This window comes from Triticum aestivum, chromosome 5B (genome assembly GCF_018294505.1).
Source record: "Triticum aestivum cultivar Chinese Spring chromosome 5B, IWGSC CS RefSeq v2.1, whole genome shotgun sequence".
NCBI lineage: Eukaryota > Viridiplantae > Streptophyta > Magnoliopsida > Poales > Poaceae > Triticum > Triticum aestivum.
This window is the reverse complement of record NC_057807.1, coordinates 623,056,858-623,076,294: the sequence shown is the minus strand read 5'-3', so window position 1 is coordinate 623,076,294 and position 19,437 is coordinate 623,056,858. Positions and strand designations below refer to the sequence as shown.

The following is a 19,437-nucleotide window of genomic DNA, read 5'->3' as shown; positions in this document are numbered from 1 at the left end:
TGGCGCTTGCTCGCGCGTGCCACGTCGGCAAAGGCACACTGTGCGTGCCAGCCAATGGTGAGGGAGCTAGGTTGCGTACTGGCTGAGAGAGGGGGAAAGAAAACGCGTCGTTCCACGGGTAGGGACAAAAGAGAGCAGTTCTTTTTTTCCCAACGCAACCTCCTCTCCTTCTTTTCCATCCTGACCGGCGGCTAGGGTTCCGTCGGCGCCGCCACAGCCACAGCCACCGGCGCCATCCTTGCTCGTCCAGCGCTGGCCACTGGAGAAGGTGGGCGCCGTCTCCGTCGCCATCACCGTTGCCGCCTCCGACATCGACCTCGACCTCGACCGTGTCTGCGGCAGCGGCAAGGACCTCCACCTGTAGGTCTCCTTCTCGCCAAGCGAGCGCTCGGGATGAGCAGGTACTTCTCTTCTCCAGCCTTTTGGCAGTTGGGATCCTCTCTCTTCTCGCCGTGCCAAGGGTTGTCATCATTGCCACCCCTGCCCGTCCCAAGATCTCAATCTCGAGCAGGGGACATACGCGGCCACGGGCAGCCGCCGGGGACGCCTCTACATCGTCGGCGGCATAATTAGGAGAGCAGCATGCGGCGATTCTGGTGGTCCTTCCTAGCTTCGAAAACTTCCATATCCAAGTTCGTTTATGCTAGAAAGTGTTTACTGGAATGCATCTATAGCAACGGGTAATTGTCTGACCTTGTAGCATCAAACAATTTGCGCTACGAACTGTGGATCAATCTAAACAATTAGAAATGAGAACAAAATTACTAACTGTAGCCCATTTGTGTATTTATTCATCAAGTTCAGTTTTGGAGATTATCACATATATTAGGTTTCCATTAATCTAGGTACAGTTTGCTGGTGCCATGCATTTCCTGTTACAGCTAGTTAATAATAGTATGTGAACTGGTTGAAATCATGGGACACTTGAGTCGTTTGTCTAACTAACACGGGTTAAATGACTGGTGTGTATCACATGCCTGATGGAGGAGACAGAAAATGCAACTCTTATGTTGCTATCCAATTTAGTGCAGAGCGATAATCCATCGATCTCAGAGTGACACTAGGCATAGTGGGGTGAACTTTTTATTAGAAGGAGATTAGCTAAATATTATTACCAAAGATCCTGCTCAACATCCAGTTTCAGAAGAATGTACAACTGTAGGTAACCATGACGAGTCATCAATCTTCTACTGCCTTCCGCTCAATTTTGTTTGGACGGTGCATGATTCCTTTCATCGTGTCTTCAATAAACCAAAGAGTTACTAGAGTAGTTCTAATCAGGTGTAAACTAATTGTGCATCGAGTCTTCAATAAACCAGAGCAGTTTCTACATACTACACATATCTAATAGTATTTGCTAATACTTGAATACCTTCTGACTGGATCGATTTGCATGGAGACTCGATTGATTCTAATCATATACGGTGCACTTGTTCCATGGAGTAGCGACGGAGAGCAAGCGAGAGGGTTTAGTTCGGTTGAATCTGGGCATGCTTTTAGACTTACAATCGATCTTGATTTCCTCCTGATGCCTGTATCTGCATATGTGCAGCACATGCAAAGTTGGGCGACAAGAGCCAGCTCGATGAGGGCTTCCATTGAAAACATATATCTAATATTATATTTAATCTGGATCTGATAGGAAAATGGTCAAAGGTTTGCTTTCTTTCAACATATTTTCTTTTACAACTAAATAGTACATAATATTAAAAGCCACAAGATGCAAGGAACCAACAAATGTGTATATCCCAACTCCTTTATCTTGTATGTTTTTTGGTTAATCTGATTTTCTATTTATTTGCGTTGAATTTTGGTAAGGGCAACCCCTTTATTTATGTATCTTCTTTAACAGAAGAACAATATTTGCGGTATTATCAGAGTGTGCTTTATTAATGTATTTCAGGCAATCTATGATGGCATATTTGTTGATTGTTATTTGCAACTTTCTTCTTGAGCAAGCTGAAACAAAAGTAAATATCTATCTCTCTCCCTCTTGGAAGCAAGTTGCAATAGATTGGATAAAATTAATGAGTTTAGCATCAATATCTGATTTTCACTACCAGTCAGGTCTAACTTCTTGAATGATAGTCATTATTGGATTCAGAGTTGTATCGACGTCTTCTATTCTTGAAGGTCTAAATCTATTTACATTGTGTGAAGAAGAAAATGGTTGTTGACATGTTTAGTAGCCTAAGATCTTTCTCTTGCATGTGGTTCAGCTGCTATTTTGAAACACAACTGCTGAGGTGCTTATCTTTTAGTTGGAATTTTGTTAAACGGTCTGAAGCTATCATAATTGTACTATTGTAAAATGCATACAAATTGCTAGAGTTAATATATGTACGAGTGTTTTTAGCTTCATAATATTTGAGAAAATTCGTCGTTAACAGTTTGAATAACAATGTCCTAAATAATCCGGATAAAAGATAGATGGAATGAATACATGTGTAGTTAAATACAATATTATATGATATATAACATCCCAAACCATTTAATTTGCATCGCTGGTTGCCTTGTGTTCGCCTCTATTTGATGTGACTTCTCTATTTTGCTGCAGGTGCTGCTCCATCTATCGGTTGCAGCTACAGCATGAGCCCCTCTTTAGATAGATGGATGGAATTATGTAAGCATTTTGTACTGATGCTTGTCCGGATTTTCAGATCATAAGAAGAGTTTGTGAAGTGTCAAAACCTATTATATGCCCTCTCTTTGGTTTTCACATAAAGCTAAGTTGGTTCCCCTGTTTAGAATTTAGATAGAAGTCAGTGTTGAAACATTTTCTATTTATTCCTTTCATATAGTATGTTTAAGACTGTTTGTATTAGTGATGTTTGATCTAGCTTATTAGTAAAACACGCTCACATTTATTTGTACTTCCTTGGTTAGCTGCCGCATTTCTTTGGCTGGGTTGTTTCAAGATAGGGTGGTTCGCTTACTTTCTTTTCGTTTCACATGTCCTTTTGGTTGTCATTACTGTCATTGTATTGACTAGATGATCCTTTACATTATTGGGATGGAGAGTCTGTTCAATTTGGTGTTGCCTGTAAATCATTTTATATACTATCCACTCTTCATAATTCAAGTGTAAATTTTGTTGCATAATTTACTATAGAAAAAGAGGCTTTATATGTTAATGAGTCATCAGTTTTCTCCTGCAGATACTACGAAGTCTTTCTGTGAGGATGCTTTTGTCAGAATGTTTCTTTTACAAGTGAGATTATCATGTTTTGATAGATCACCTGCAATGATTTTATTTGTCCATGACAACTCCCACGTTTGGCAGCAAGCTATTCATCTAGCCAATATATTTTTTGTCTCTGTCCAATGATATAAATTTTAAATAATTGAAGCTAGCATTGTAATGCTTCAGGTTTTTTCTTTCGCTGAATTAGCTTTTAAACTGCTCACCGCTTGGTGCTCATTCATACTCTATTACAATTAAAGGTAATTTACAAGAAATTGTAAAACTTCTTTTTGCGTCGGGAAATATATGATAAGAAAATTTGTGGTCAGCCTAGGTTTTATCAAGATATTTATTATTTAAAAGATTGCACTGTATTTATTTCCTACCAGGAATTCCATTCCATTTCGTGCCCATTGAAACTTGGCTATTAACCACCAGAAGCCACCTTTGCTCCCTGTGTAAGTTGACCATTGTAGTGCAGTGTTTGATATGTTGCCAATAGCTTTTCCGTGAGCACTTTCTCGCCATTTAGTTATTCCTTGAATCAAGTGGATAGCTATTTTGGCTATTGCAGGTTTTGTTATCCTTGTGATTCTATACTTACTCTGTTCCGGAATATAAAGGCCCATAAGTTATGTCCCAAATCAAACTTCTGTTGCTTTAACCAAGTTTATGCATAGAAATTTAACAGACACCGACAATATAGTCCTTCACATTACAAGATATGAGAGCGTCTCTTTGTTTCAGCAAGTCGTGGCAATAATGTTCTCAAGTTTGTAAACATATGAGATAAAGAGCACATCTCTTTGTATTTTGCCATGGCCACCTTTATTGTTACATGGTGTTTTTCATGAAATATTGGGTATATTATCTACAGATGCAAATTTGAAGTTAAATTTATCAGGCCTTGTCATATATATGTGTGTTACAAGAATGATTGTTCGGGAATTGAGTTCAACCAAATTGTTTCATTCACAAAAGCAATGGTGTATTGCACGACGAGTGTTCAACGTGCACAAGTACCCTGTTTTCTATTTTGATAGTTGTGATGACACTTCTGGTTTGGTGCTTCTTTTTGTGTCTGTAGGAAAACAAAGTTGCACTGATTTGACAAGGACGGGGGCAGTGGAAGGAGCGGGGCATGCGTACAGTCAGGCTTCTCAAACGGACAACCAAGGTCCACCTTGTCATGCGACATGCCAAGAGCCTCAGGATCTGCGGCAAGCACCTTGGTACTTCTTTACTTGTCCTTTTTTGGGGGATATGTTCTCTCTCTATCAATCTCTTTCTAAATTTTTCTCATCTTTGTTTCTGTGCCTGCAATGTGGTCGGTGAAATACGGTCATTGAATAGAGTTTGCAGCTCATACTACATAGGAGGACATAGCATGAAGAGGGCGATGACCCTTGGGCGCTTGCCACGGGATTAAGGGCTTGGACGTCGTCGTCGTCCTTGCCCATCCGCGCAGGGCACCATAGTGAACCCCGTCGGCTCCGTCGATCTGCTAGACCTAGGTTTCATGGCGGCGCAGATGAAGGCCTTTTTCGACTCCAGGCCGGCCGCAGCCACAGCATCGACGACAACCAGATCAAACCCGACTCCTCTGACATATGGATCGACCGTTGCTCCCTTGCTGACTACAACAATGGGCTGATCGGCATCACACGCCAAAGCACCCACGTCACCATCTCTAGGCCGTTCCCTTTTCTTCTGTCTGTCCTTGCTGCCACGGCGACTGGGTCATCAGGCTCGAATAGTCTTTCAACATATGAGTGATTGAGTGATACAGGAAGCTGGCTCAGATTTTGTTTTCGATCTGATTGTGTGAGCTGAACATGTGGTTATCTTACATCTTGGTATGTTCATAGGATATGTTCGTTGATGTTTACCTTTTTCTGAATATCTTGATTATAAAACATGTTTGATGCAATTTTGGAGCTGAATGGTTGTTCAGTCTGATTTATTCGTACAGTCCATGGTACCACATCTGCAAGCTACATCTTGTGCAAATTTGGTGTGTGTGTGTGTGTGTGTGTGTGTATGTGTGTGTGTGTGTGTGTGTGTGTGTGTATGTGTGTGTGTGTGTGTGTTTGTGTGTATGTGTCCCTCTTTGTGTGTGTGTATACAGACTAATGTTCTTACTAATATGATCTGATACACGAGGGGTGGGAGAAGGACTGCAGGAGGACATGCCCTGTTTTAGATCCACCCGATCATTCCAAGTTTTTGCAAGGTCCGCTTCTTATGAAAAAAATTCTTTCGATGAGCAGCCTAGCCAAATAATTACAATTAGTCCTTTTAGTTGGATTTAGTATTAGCTAAATTATTTTCTTCCCGTGACACTGAACAAACTGAGTATAATTTTATTTTGCTTTAGATTAGTATTGTAGAGTAGGAAGACTTGCAAGAATTTGTATAATATTTTTGAATTCTTCTCAAACTGAAAGGATCACATACTGAAGCAAATAATTTATGTATTGTTATGTAGGAGTTTGGATTACTCTGAAGACTTCTTTTAGGATCTTGAATTACTCTGAGCAATTCGCACAAGAGTTGAGAGTATAGTCTGAACACTAGCCATAGTGTGCCACGACGACCACTTGCACTACAGGAGCCTCGCGGCGCGGTCATCTTTCCTTTCTCCTCCTCCAGCCCCCTTCCTTTAGCTCTCATTGTAGCTTTTATGTGCAAGAGATTTGATCATGGGCATAAGCAAACAGTTTCACATTTCATTGGTGCACGCGCATGAAAAATGAACTTGGAAGGATTTCTTTTCTAAGGTGATTTTCTTCATTATTATGCACCAGCATCATTCCTAAATATACTTTATCATTTGTACCCTCTTTTTGGTCCATGACGACCGTGATGTTCCTATTGAAACACAGGTCTGGAATTTATAATTTCCTGGATTAGTAGCCATTAGCGTATTCCTCATTTTTGTTTCCCTGGTCTCCCCTTTGCAATGCTCAAGATTGCCTGCTAGGTTTTCACTCACTATGAGAAGCTACTCAGACACACATGCATGACGCATGATAGATGCATTCCTTATATTTCTTTTCGATCTGATAGCTTTGAGCCTTTGACTTCCGTCTTTTTCATATATCTTCCCTTCTACAGTGTGAGTCTGGTTTCATGGAAATGTGCAGTCCACAAGTGTGATTCGGAGCAGACTGGATCGAGCTTACGAGAGGGTCAGTATTAATTGTTCAGGTTGGCTTCACTGTTTTTTCCGCTCGACTTGTATGTTGCTTTTTATCTGTATAATGAACCTAGAATATAGTTATGTATTTTGTAATACTTAATTCTTCAAAGTGATAACCAGTACTATGAATCTTGACGCATACTCCCTCTGTCCGAAAAAGCTTGTCCCTCAAATGGATGTATCTAGCACCAAGTTAGTGCTAGATATATCCATTTGAGGGAGATGCTTGGGACAAGCTTTTTCGGACGGAGGGAGTACTATATTTATTTGGTGGTATACTTTAGCCCAGATTATGGAATTTTTGTTCAGGTATAGTTTCAACAAGTGAATCTAGAGTTGTTTGTGTTGCAGCAGATACTTCTATTTTTCTATTAACTAAAATTATTGCCCCTTTGTGATCATGCGAAATATTTCTCACTAGAGCTTTAGTACAACACTTCTTTTTATTTATACTTTGCAAGAAAAGTTATTTTAATTATCCTAAAGTTGCCTCCCAGATGATTATTCAGTGCATGTTGGAACAACCAGACGCTCTAATGTGCATAGATAAGATTGAGGCGCACAAGACCGCCTCAAGAGGCGCGCGACGGGCGCGCCCCAACTACTAGTCTCCACCAAGGGTATATCACAGATCCACCACCAAGATCGAAACTCTTGCAGAACAAAACGATCGAATAGACCTTCAAAGAAGTATCCTAATCAAAAGGCTAGATGCGGAAACATGGACCTATGTAAATACAACAAAATATAAGCATGAATTGGACATAGAAGTAAGTTCACCTGGCTTAAAACTACACAAATACAAACAGCGACACCACTATTTATAAATCAAGTCGTAGAAGCACCGTCACTCGGATTCAAACCAAACTAAAGGGCGCACGTGAACAAGGTAGAAACACCAGCCTGTGGCTGGTAGGAACTGCTAGAGGACGAGGACGAAGCCCCTGGTTGAGCGTCACAAAGATCATCGACAAAACGATCCACCGACCGGCTGGCTACACGTCCGCACACCAGGCATGCGAGACCACAAGATCAAGAATCAACAGTTGAAAACTCACCAGAAAGATTTGGACAAATTGCATGGCATCAAAGGACTACATGAGGACGCGATCGGCAAAGCAAACCAGAAACCAGGTCCTCAGCGAAACATCCAAATCCCTCCGCCCAAAACTAAAACCGCACGACGAAGCAACCAAGCCGAGACAAAAGACGTCGAGCAAAGCACGCGCCACATGCACGCGGTGATATGTATGTCTTACCGGGGCAGGCAGGCGAGGAAGGAGCCGACTGGCTAGTCCCTCCGGCCACCGGTGAAGAGAGAGGAAAATGTGCGTGTCATGAGGGGAGGAGGTCCCTCCTCGTATCGTCAGCTAGCTAGCCTCGTAGGTTCGGAAGGGAGCGACGAGCGTGAGAGAGAAGTGATGATTGGAATGGAGGTGAGGCGGGGTTTGTGAACTGCTGAAGGATTATCTTTCCATGCACCACATCATATCTTTCAACAAGTGTTGCATTTGTCGAAATGAATGCAGGATGCCCTCTCTCAAATTCTGCTACCCTCTTGATAACATCAGCAAAGGAAATTTTGAAGCGCGAGTTTGTTCTTTTAAAATGGCGATGACACAGGCAACTAGTCTTCTTGTTTGAAGGATAGTGTCACACCATGGCGCATACTGCTTTGTTGTCTGGCGTAACTTGTACCTGGCATAATTAAAATTCTTATGTAAGTTAGAGGGAGGTTTTATAAGGAATTGCAAGATTTCATCCATAAATAAAATGGAAATTTCAAGATATGATAAGATCCAAAATGCATGGCAAGGAATTGTAGCAGGTGTTTCATATAGATAATGGATTTGAGCTGCATGGGTACTTACCAACCTATGTCGGTTCGAATAGATATGCAGATCATCCAGCCACTAAATTCTACAACCCATTCCATGATTGGACTTAGATAAATTGGAATCCCTTAATCTTCCTGGCCAGATGTACTTGAGGAAGAAGATAACTCTGCTGGCTCAGCTATTGAACAGAAAGTCCCATCATCGTCTCTCATACAACCAGACCCAAAGATCGCTATATCATTGTCAGCATGTAGTTTCATAGGGATGAGCTCCAAAGCATGAATCTAGAGTCTGAATTATAGAGAACCCACTTGTTGAGTATTCTTACTGGCATGCCATCTTCATTGTCAAACATGTACTCATCCATTTCAAAATCGCATGGTGTATATTATGCGGGCAGTGGGTATTCATTGGCAATCCGAGCTTCACTGATCTTGATGTAGGCATTTTTAGTTTTCTGTGAACTTCCACTCTTGGCTCTCTTCTTCTCCATTTTCCACTCTTCCTCTTCTTGCAGCGTACTTGCAAGTTTCTCTTCAACCTCATTGTCGGTCACCTGCACCTCCTTGCACCGACCATCCTTGATCGCCAGAGTTCCATGTGAGGTCAAAGCTACCGGCTTGCTGAATCCCACCGTAAATTTACACTCATTTCTTAGTGCAACAAGAGCAGGCAGCATGGACACATCATCTCATCATCATTGTTTGATGTATGATCTAGTGCAGCAAGCTGGTTATGAATGAAATCACCCATGGAGATCACAAAGCCCATCCTTACCATTCCATTGAAGCTTCTGCTTGAATTAAATGAAACGAACGATGTTAGTGAGCAGCTCTTCTAGACACAGCAAGGGATTTTTTCCGACCGATCTAGCTAGCTTCCTGTAAACTACAACACATACACGAGCCTTTAGGCTGAATTGGTCAAAATAAGACCCATAGCTTGTTGTGGGCTTCACACATTTACAGTCAGCTACCTCTGTTGGGAGCCAAATTACCGAAGTGCCTTCTTTGTACCTAGAAATTGCCCAACCCTTAATCTGCCCAAACCTCACACTTTGTATTACATTTTTGCTATGCTTTTCCATCTCATCATCAAAGGACATGACAAGAGCTGTCATGGAGACACCATCACTCTGGGACATATAAAACGGTTGCACATTACCATCTCTACCATGTAGGATGAAATCGAGGAGTTTCTTGCGGCATATCTTATCTTCAGTTCATGTTCTTGTCAACCTAATAGCCTCTATTTCTTCCTTAGTCTGAATTTCCTTGATTTTCACAAATGAAGCTTTTTCGGATAAGTCAATTGCCTTCTCTTTGAAATTCGGGCAAACAGCAGCTCTCTTTGATCTCTTGTTGGCAATTTCCGCATGATCAATGTTTGTGGTAGCATTTCTCTCCTCACTGAACACATCATCCCTCTTATGAGGCTTTGTTTGTTGACGTATAAATGCATATGTACGCGGGTGTAGAAAAATTTCAGATCTGGTCATTCTTGCCTCAACCTCGGCAAGCTCAGGTTTTACCCCTCCCCGCACATCTATCCTATTCTGGAGATGGCAGAGACAGAGCACATGGACATCGTTGAAGTGATAATGACCGCAGCTGTGCTGGCGGAGGCGTGGATGCCTGGATTCGAGCCTCGCATGGGGTGCACTTTCGACTCTGAGAAATTCTCCAACTTGATGTTGCAGATAGAGGTCCTTGCCGGAGGAGGATCTGTCCCTGACTCGGTCAGCAACAACGACGAGAAAGCCGATAAAGGACATACAATTGACTCTTCCTCAACAATGGCAGGCAAGCCAGTTTTAACCCTAAAGATCATTCTTATGAATTCACTTATTCTCGCTGGAAGAAGTCCTTTCTTTCTAAAGCTTTTCACTAATGGCATGAAAGAATCCGGTGAGACGCATCCAAGAATTAGGATTGCTGATTCAGAGGAAAATGCCCTTATGGAGCTTCTAAGATTCATGTATAGTGCAAAGTTGACAACAATTTAGCCCACTCTTCTGCTCGACATCTTGATGGCTGCTGATAAATTTGAGGTTCTTGCTTGCATGAGGCACTGCAGTCAGTTTCTCACAAGCCTTCCTACGACCACATAATTTGCATTTCTATACCTAGACCATCCATGATCCTCTTTAATGGTTGCTGAAGTTTAGAGTGTGGTACATGTAGCCAAGGAATTCCTCGCTGACAAATACAAGGATTTTCGTAAGTTCGAAGCTGAAGTGATAAACATCACTCTTGTTGGGATCGAGTCCATCTTTTCGAGTACTGACCCGATGTTACTATCTGAAGATGATGCATATTACTTCTTTCTCAACTGGGCCAGTGTGCGATACCCAGAATTTGAGGAAAGACGGAAGATCTAGAGTTGCCGTTTACTTCTGCTGGTACGCTTCAGTCATGTGATAGGTTTGTCACTTCAGAATGTCCTAGCATGCACTGATGATGATATAGACCATGAGCAAGTACCTCAATGTATTGCTGAGATACTTCTATACAAAGTTTACCCAACACAGATGGAAGGTACTCATGCAGCAGAAGTAGCAACCCATCACAATTTTCCGAGCAAATTTAGGAGTTGAGGACCATGAAAGTTGTTGCGTTCGATCGACCCTGCCCACATGTTACAGTTTACATGGCATCGGAACCAAGAGGTCTTGAGTTTAAGATCTGGCTGGCGCAGTTTAAAAATAAAAACTGCAGCCCACTTCCGGTCCACATTTAGGCCTGAGGGAGCCACACGTGAGGGTGAGTGTTTGACGTATAAATGCATAACCCGTATTTCCCATCAAGTTGAGCTTTTGGGTGAACTGGCTTTTGCGTGCAGTTCTACATTGCTTCGCACCTCTTTGTTCCTGAAACCAAGAAAATGTTGGCTAAACTTTATGATAGTAGGAATGTTAGACACATTTTTTTGCATTGAAAGAACTGAATGCAATGCAAGTATGTATGCATCAGGTGAAACCCATACATAAAAGATATTAACATGGCTGATGTTTAATTACTCATTCTTTGATCCAGCCAATCTAATTATACTACACTGGGTATACCAATAAATAACAATGGTATGTCGATCCACATCCTCATATACTACACTGCACATCAAACCAATAAAAATAATAAGTTAATGTCTAAAAATTGAGAACAAAAATAGCAAGGTAAACATACGTACCTGCAGTACCCGCAGAATGTGCAGAGTTTGGCTTAATTCCCCTATAAAATTTGGAATCAAGTAGATATGTCAATTAGCAGTTCAGATAAATGTAGCAATCTAATTGCGAAATCAAGAGTCTATGGTTACACCGCAAAGCAGCAATTTGTTAACACATTTTCAAACAAGGACAAATCATGGGCGAAGCGGCCAACCATGGAGGCGAGACCGCAAGATCCTTGACCAAAACACACCGAAAGCACAGTTAAATGCACACACAACACATGGTTCCAGCCAGCTGCCCGATCGACTATCATTCATCCAAGGTTACGATGCCCAAGGAAAGATCTGGGAGCACACACACGCTTTGACCAACTGGCTAGACCCAAACCATCTAGGCAAGACCACAAAGGTCCATGATCAAATGTTCAGAACCCGCCAAAAAATTGGAGAAATCGCATGGCGTCAAAGGAGTACACGCCGCCTCAATCGGTAAAGCAAACGGAAAAAAGCAGAAACCAGATCCAATCCTCGAGGAAACGTCCAAATCCCTACCCAAAAACCAAAACAACACGGTGCAGCAACCAAATCGAGACAAAAGACGGAGAGCAAGCATGCGCCGCACAGGCGCCACCCACTCATTGTAAATCCTACCGGGGCTGGCTAGGAAGGAGCCGGTCGGCTGGTCCCTTCGGCCTCTGGCGGCGAGAATAGAAAGTGTGTGCGTGAGCGGGGGAGAAGGGAGGGTGCATCTCGTCATCTAGTTAGCCTCGCAGGTTTGGAACGAAGCGACGAGCGAGAGGAGATGAGACGCATATGGGGGAGAGGATTAGAATGGAGGTGGGCCAGGGGTATAAATAGAGGCGGGCGCGGTCTCACGAGAGAGAGAGAAGTGGAAAGATGTCCGTCCGTCCGTCCGAGGGTATAGGGCGCAGGTTTGGATGGGGTGAGTCCGTTGGGCAGGAGGGCGATGTCCTCCATGAAGGGCATGGGCTCGCGCTCGGGATTGACCTCGCGGAGGAGTAACTCCTTTCCCGTTTTGTTGTGACGCTGCAGGTTTCTTTCCATTCTTATTGGCGACCATCCTCCCTCCCCGTTCAAATGTGCCAGCTGCCCGTCGCTCGAAAACAAAAAGGTGTGCCACTTGGTTCACATTTATATTAGGAAAAGTATACATGGTATACTTGGAAAATAATTATGGCAATATGAAATTGACTGTTTCGTTCACCCAGTGCATGAAATGGCCCTTTAGCGTTGTTGAGCCAGGCACCCCTCGCGGCATGATCAGATGTCACCTCAAGAACTCCACCTGAGACCAAAGCTACCAACTTGTTGAATGTCACTTTAGATTTACACTCATTTCTTATGGCCACAAGAACGGGCATCATGGAAAACATTTCGTCATCGTTGTTTGCTGTATGATCCAGTGTAGTGAGCTGGTTATGAATGAACTCACCGATGGAGATCAAAAGTCCTTGCTCACTGTTCCGTTCCATTGAAGCTTCTGCTTGAATTCATGGAACGGACAATGCTAGCGACTAATCTTCCATGCTCAGCAAAAGATTTCTGCTGACCAATCTATCCAGTTTCCTGTAAACTTCAACACACACATGAGCTTTCTGGCTGAAAAGGTCAAAATGAGACCTATAATTTCTTGTGGGATTCACACATTCGTAGTCAGCTAGTTTAGTTGAGAGCCAAATTATTGTAGTGCCTTCTTTATAGCCACAAATTGACTAGCCCATGACGCGCCCAAATCTCACAAAGTGTATGCCTGTTTTTCTGTCCTTTTCCACATCATCATCTAAGGGCATGATTAAGGCTGTCATGGAGACACCATCACTTTGAGACATTTCAAACGGCTGTAGATTACCATCTTTACCATGCAGGATGAAATGGAGGAGTTCCTTGCGGCATTTCTTATCTTCAGGTCTTGTTCTTGTCAACCTAACAACCTCTATTTCCTCCTTAGTTCGGATTTCCTTGGTTGTGACAAGTGAATCTTCTTCCGATAAGTCAAACACGTTCTCTTTGAAATTCGAACGGGCAACTGCTCTCTTTGATCTCTTGTTGGCAATGTCCCCGTGAGTAATGTTGGTGGTAACATTGCTCTCCTCAACGATCTCATCATCCCTCTTATGAAAAAGGTTTTGCTTGGTGCCTCTTTGTTCCTGAAAACCAGAAAAATGTTGGACTCATTTTTTGATAAAAAATGCCTGACACATTTTTTGCAACAAGAAATGTTGGACACATTGAAAGAAGTGGATGTAATGCAAATCTGTATGCACCAGAGAATCCCATACATAAAAATATTAACACGGTTGATGTTTAACTATTCATTCTTTGATCCACCCATTCTAATTATGCTCGCTTACTACACATAGTGGTCTTGTAAAATATAATGCTGAATGATTAGTTAAATGCATGAGATGGCAGACTTATCAATATATAACAATGATGTCACAATCAATAGCCTCGTATACTACACCACACAATAAAAGGCTAGGGCTCCTTTACCTCCCGCCGGCGCCGCTCTCGGTACGCCTCGTCTCCGGTGGCCTTAGGGCCATGGGAGTGGAGTGGATCCCGAACCTTGCCGGTGGTAGGGCTCCGTTTTTTGACATTTCTTTGAGTTTTGTTAAGGCTTGTGTCCTGCTCGGGAACGCGAGATAGCGGCGGCTCCCTGAAGATGGAATAAGCTTCTCCCCACCTAGGCCCCGTTCCGGCGGTACTTCTAGGATCACTGGTGGGCGTGTGGAGGTGTGTCTTTGGCAGATCTGTATTTGGTGAATTTGCTCGGATCTGGTCGTCATTTGTCTATGTTCTTGTGTCTTCAGGTTGGATTCTTCTGATCAACGCTACTCTTGAACAGCAGTGGTTGTTGTCCTGTTGCATTGGTCCTATGGGGTTGTAGCACGACGACTTTCTGACTGTCTACTACAAAAAGATTTGCTCGGCTCCGGCGAGAGACGGGCGATGACAGCGGCGCGTCTTCGGCTCGCTTCAGTTCTTGTAGTCGTCGGTAGGTGATCTACGGATCTGGATGTAATTTTTATTATTTCTTTGTATTCGTTGTACTACAATAATTGAAGATGAATAGGTTGGAAGTTTTTCCGGAAAAAGAATACGACACCGCACATCAAACTTATAAAAATAATAACATTATGACCGTGTAATTTGATAACATGGAAAATGCTATGGTACATAAACTAAAGCATTTCCATGAATAAGTTATTAATATCTAAAATTTAGGAACAAAAATAGCAAGGAAAACATACATACGTGCGGTACCAGCAGAATGTGGAGAGTTTGGCATAATTTCCCTGTACAGTTTAGAATCAAGTAGATATGTTAATTAGAAGTAAAGATAGATGTAGCAATCAAATTGCAGAATCAAAAGTTTGGCAGTTACACCGCAAAACAACACTTGTTAACGCATTTTCATACATGTACCTAGTTCCAATGACGGAGTGGTGGGGGTGGGCAAAAAGCTTACCTCGCCGTTGCAACCTACAAATCTCTACCAAGGACAGATAAAAAATTCACCACCACAGAAACCAAGAGTCCTTCACAACAGAACCATAAATTAGACCATACATCTAGAAATGTCATCATATACACATCGAGGGCAGAAGCTTCACCTGGATTCAAACCAAAGGTGTGACGAGACACCACCATGCATAAATCAAACAAAAAATCACAATAAGCCGGATTCAAACCAAAACGAGTGACGAAATGCCAAGTAAGAAAAATCATATCGCACTACATTTGCTTATGGCGGATGGTGTGTACAAAATGAAAATGCGAGCAGGGACACTCAAACTCATGCGGGTGGCAGGTGTCAACACCTGCGGACCACCAGAATAAGCCAAGTACACAAAGCGATCACCATATGTCGCCAATCGCGGTCACAGTTCCATGTCTTCTACACGTTCTATGCCGTGCAGAATGTACCAGAAAATTGGGCTTTGTGGAGGCCTTGAAACAACACCAGCTGTCATGGGAAGGCAGGGTGTAGACCTCCCGGTTCCGATATCGAAGACCATGCCTTTGACCTCTAAACCCGCTGTTCCAGTACATACAGTTACCCTTCAGTCTGGGGATACCTTGGGCATAAAATTGACACCGTGTTGTTCCTCCCGACAAACACTGAGTAGCCACCCAAGTGGGTGACGGCATCCCAACATGGTTAGCGCTGGGGATAATATGTCAGAACAAATATTTCATTCTGCTCTACCCAGCGCTGACCACTGCCGGTTGGCAGCCGCAAATTGACCCTGCAGCCCGCGTTCCTCCCGATTTGGTAGAGGTTGCCCTTGCAGAAGACAAGGTGCTTGGCGCTAGTGAAACCTGACAGTTTGCCGTGGAACGGTGTAAAAATGGTGGCGGGGTCGAACGGAAGGTTGTTGGCAGACAATAAAGGCTCGACCATGGTCGCCGGTGCCGGTCCAATCTGGCGGCGCTCCGGTAGGCGGAGCACGTGGACATCTCCACACCAGGTTAGGTAGTATACCGTACACCTTTGTCATGGAAGAGGAAGTCGGTGAGCTGATATCTTGCGTGAAGGCGGAGGGGATTGAGGATGGTCCACTCCTTGTCCTCTGCGACGATGTAACCCGAGTAGCATCAGGGAGATATCGACGGTGGTCATGGGGTTGAAGAGGCTGAACACGCAGAAGCCGAGCCCCGACCAGGGCCAGCAATCGGAGAGGTAGGAGATCCACCCGTCGTTGGAGCCCAAGCATGGCCCGGGGATGGCCCTTAGGCCGAAGGAGCGGCGCGTGGGGAGCGAGGCGGCTGCAGTGGCGCTGTTCTGACCGATGAGAAGGAGCGGGGACGGCGGCTTGAGCGCCCGACGCCATGCTGTGCAGGCGCCCCGCGCGCTGGCGTAGCACGTGAGATCCTCGACCCCATCACTGACGCAACCGACGAGGTCTTCTTGGAGATTCTCCCAGCGCCGCATGGCGGCGGCGGCCGTGGGTGGATCCGTTCTGGAAACGGTGGCCCTAGGGCTCGAGCAGGGATGGGGACGATCCTAACGCTGCTTTGGGAATTTCCTCATCGGAACAAGCCATCCTGAGTAAGCGATGTCCTCACTCGTAGCGCGGTCCATCTCTCCGAATTGGTTGGGCTAAAAATACTGCAGCCCCTGACCGCTGTCAACTCCCTAAAAAAAAAACCCTTCACTACAGTCAATGAGCAATGGTGGACTAAAGCAAAATAAAATAAGATTCGACTTAATGCTGCATATTTTAATAAGCGATATGCCTAGCTTTCACACAACATCAAATAGAGAAATGAAACACAAGAGCGTACAAGTTTACGAATCTACCATTTTTTAGCTTTGCACTCCCTTCCATCCCGTCCACTTGATCGCTCTGCGCAAATCTAGTGCTAACATCAGGATTCCCTCTCTAGATGCTAGTTGATCTCCTTCATGAACAGAGCCTTGAAAAAAGGCCGGCACCACACAACAAGTTCCTCGCAGGATCAACGAAGGATATTGCTGGGATGGCACAACAGTCTGCAGAGAGTTAAAGACAACATCTTTTCGCACCTTCTGAAGGTTCTAGAGGATCGGGGTGATCTCCACCTGCCATATTCGGCTTGGCAGGACCGCGGGAGGCTTTAGGTCCTAGATCGAGAAACGCTCAGCTAGAATTGAGACGTTCAAGAGGGACCAGACCATGGTGGAAATGCTACAGACCGACCATGGTAGAATTGAGACGTATGAGAGGGACCAGACCACTGGAATCTTTACAGTGAAATCCATGTATCTGGATATTATTAACTCGGTTCTGTCCCAAGATCTTTACATATCTGGAAAGTCAAGGTGCCTTTAGTAATCAAAGTTTTCATGTGGTTTGTCCATAAGGAAGTGATCCCGGCTAAGGAAAATTTGGCAAATCGCAATTGGGAAGGTTCAAGGAGATGTAGTTTATGCGACCGTGACGAATCTACCAAACACCTCTTTCTCGAGTGTCCGGTCGCAAAAGTTTTATGGCGGTCAATACATAAGCGTTTGATATTTCTCCTCTAAATAGCATTCACATGTTATTTGGAACGTGGCTAAATGGATTAGAGGCAGAGACAGCGAAACATATCCATGTACGAGTATGTGCTTTATTATGGGCTATATGGAATTGCAGGAATGATTTGGTTTTTAACAGGATGACAAATATCCACTTTTTTGCATGTTATCTTCAGGACCACTACTTTAATCCGTATGTGGTCGCTACTCACTCCGACTGAGGCTACAGAGCGTTTGGTTACTGGATCTACCCGTTGGGAGATGATAGCTCGGGCTATCTTCAACCGGTTTGGATGGCGGTCATGTAATAGGATAGGCGTTTAATTGCCTATTTCTGCCTATACTCCGCAAACCTAATCTTTGGAGAATTACCATTTCCGAGTATGAACCAATGCAATTAATTGCACTCATTACTTTGTACTTGCCATGAATTTCACACGAGTTTCTAAAGTCGTCGCGGGGATGTGGCCATGTGGGTGCGTTGTCTGATGAATCAGATGTGAGTCATGATGTCAATGGTGGTACGCCATAATCGTAGCAGTAATATTTCCAGTATGATATTCAATTCAATTACACTTGATTGTGCCAATTATCTCAAGGCATTAACTTTGCTTCACATAATCACATTCCAGAAGGACCACATCTGGACTGAGGCGGACGACATACTGCTGATCGACGCGCACAAAATCCACGGAAACCATTGGTCGACGATCGCGAGGTGCTTCCCCGGCTGGTGGGAGAATGCCATTAAGAACCACTGGAACACGACAAAGCGGAGCCTCAAGTCGAAGCGCCGGCTAAAGAAGAAGACAAGCCAACAAGCCGCCCTGGCTTTTTCCCGCCGGTTGTGGCACCCTTCTCTTATTTTTAGCTCCGTGAGAGCCTTTTTGTGTTCAAGACTTTGTTGCACGCTTATTTTTTATTAATAAATGGCCACATGCATCGTTCAGATGCAGAGGCCGGGGACAGTCCTCCTTTTCTAAAACAAACTGAGGGTAGCGCTGTCAGCAAGTACACTATCATAACCTTGTTGATTTGCTTGTTCGTAACACTTATAATGAGGCTCTAAACTCTAGGCATGGCCCCTGGCTCGAACACAAGGCAATGCACTTTCAACGTAATTTGTGAAAGCGTAATGCAAACGGTAACATATTCATAATGAGATATTTTAAGATGCCCCTCTTCCCTTCTAAAAGGTAAGGCGAGAATTTGATCCTAGCCATTGATTGATCAAGGGTATATTTGTCTATATAAATGTGGTAATTGTAGCAGTATTGGAAATAAATATTGTTAACATATTTAAGATTTACTCCTTATAATTCCATATATACTATGCAAGTTTTTCTTATCAAGGATATACCATCATACACTATCTCATATACTGAAATATGCTACATTTTCCAGACATGAAAGATTGGAACAACTATGTTTGCAAATATAGTTTTGTAGTACGCTTAGCCAATTGACTTCCACCAAGTAGGAGAAAATATTGATCCTTATCGGCAGACGAAAGCTCCACACAATGCATGCCAATTTATTAATCAGTTGACATTCCAGGCTACCGACTATGACACGGATGTCTGCTTCATTGGAAGACACAAGCGCATCCGTTGTAACCTAGATGCCAGCAAGCTTAGATTTAGTGACACATGAGAGGCGAGGATGAAGGGGAAGGCGGTACTGGTATAGACAGCTGTTACTGAAGCATTCCGCCCGGTGCACTGAGAAAAAAGAGTTGGAGCTTGGAGGCAGAGAGGACCCAGGCAGCCGACTATCCACCCAGAACGTGGTGGCCACCCCATTCTGAACATAGCACTTAGTCAAGGCACAGTTAGGTGGGATGCAAGTCAACACAATGTTCTCAGGGAATGATGATGTCGAAGGGGTGTCATTGAAATCACTCAAGTCATGGAACCAAAACAATTATTTCGGTGGTACCCTACTCGGTTGGGGAAACTTATGAACGAAATTGAGGAGACATTTATTTTGCCGCCAAAGATCCCTCCTGTTTAGACAA

The 19,437-nt window shown here is 43.6% G+C and overlaps 1 long non-coding RNA gene and 1 pseudogene across 4 annotated transcripts; both read left to right on the top strand.

The window, feature by feature from the left end:
• The first annotated feature begins 103 nt into the window (after positions 1–103).
• On the top strand, positions 104–5,149 carry LOC123113711 (uncharacterized). Of its 4 annotated transcripts, none has more exons than XR_006456159.1 (6): positions 104–401; positions 1,904–1,970; positions 2,558–2,623; positions 3,159–3,211; positions 4,272–4,416; positions 4,538–5,149. It is a non-coding gene; the product is annotated as an uncharacterized lncRNA (long non-coding RNA). The 4 variants fall into 4 exon arrangements; XR_006456160.1 differs by having other exon boundaries at positions 1,553–1,970; XR_006456158.1 differs by having other exon boundaries at positions 104–1,970.
• Positions 5,150–9,785: 4,636 nt separating this feature from the next.
• On the top strand, positions 9,786–10,963 carry LOC123115120 (BTB/POZ domain-containing protein At2g46260-like; annotated as a pseudogene).
• The last annotated feature ends 8,474 nt before the right edge of the window (positions 10,964–19,437 follow it).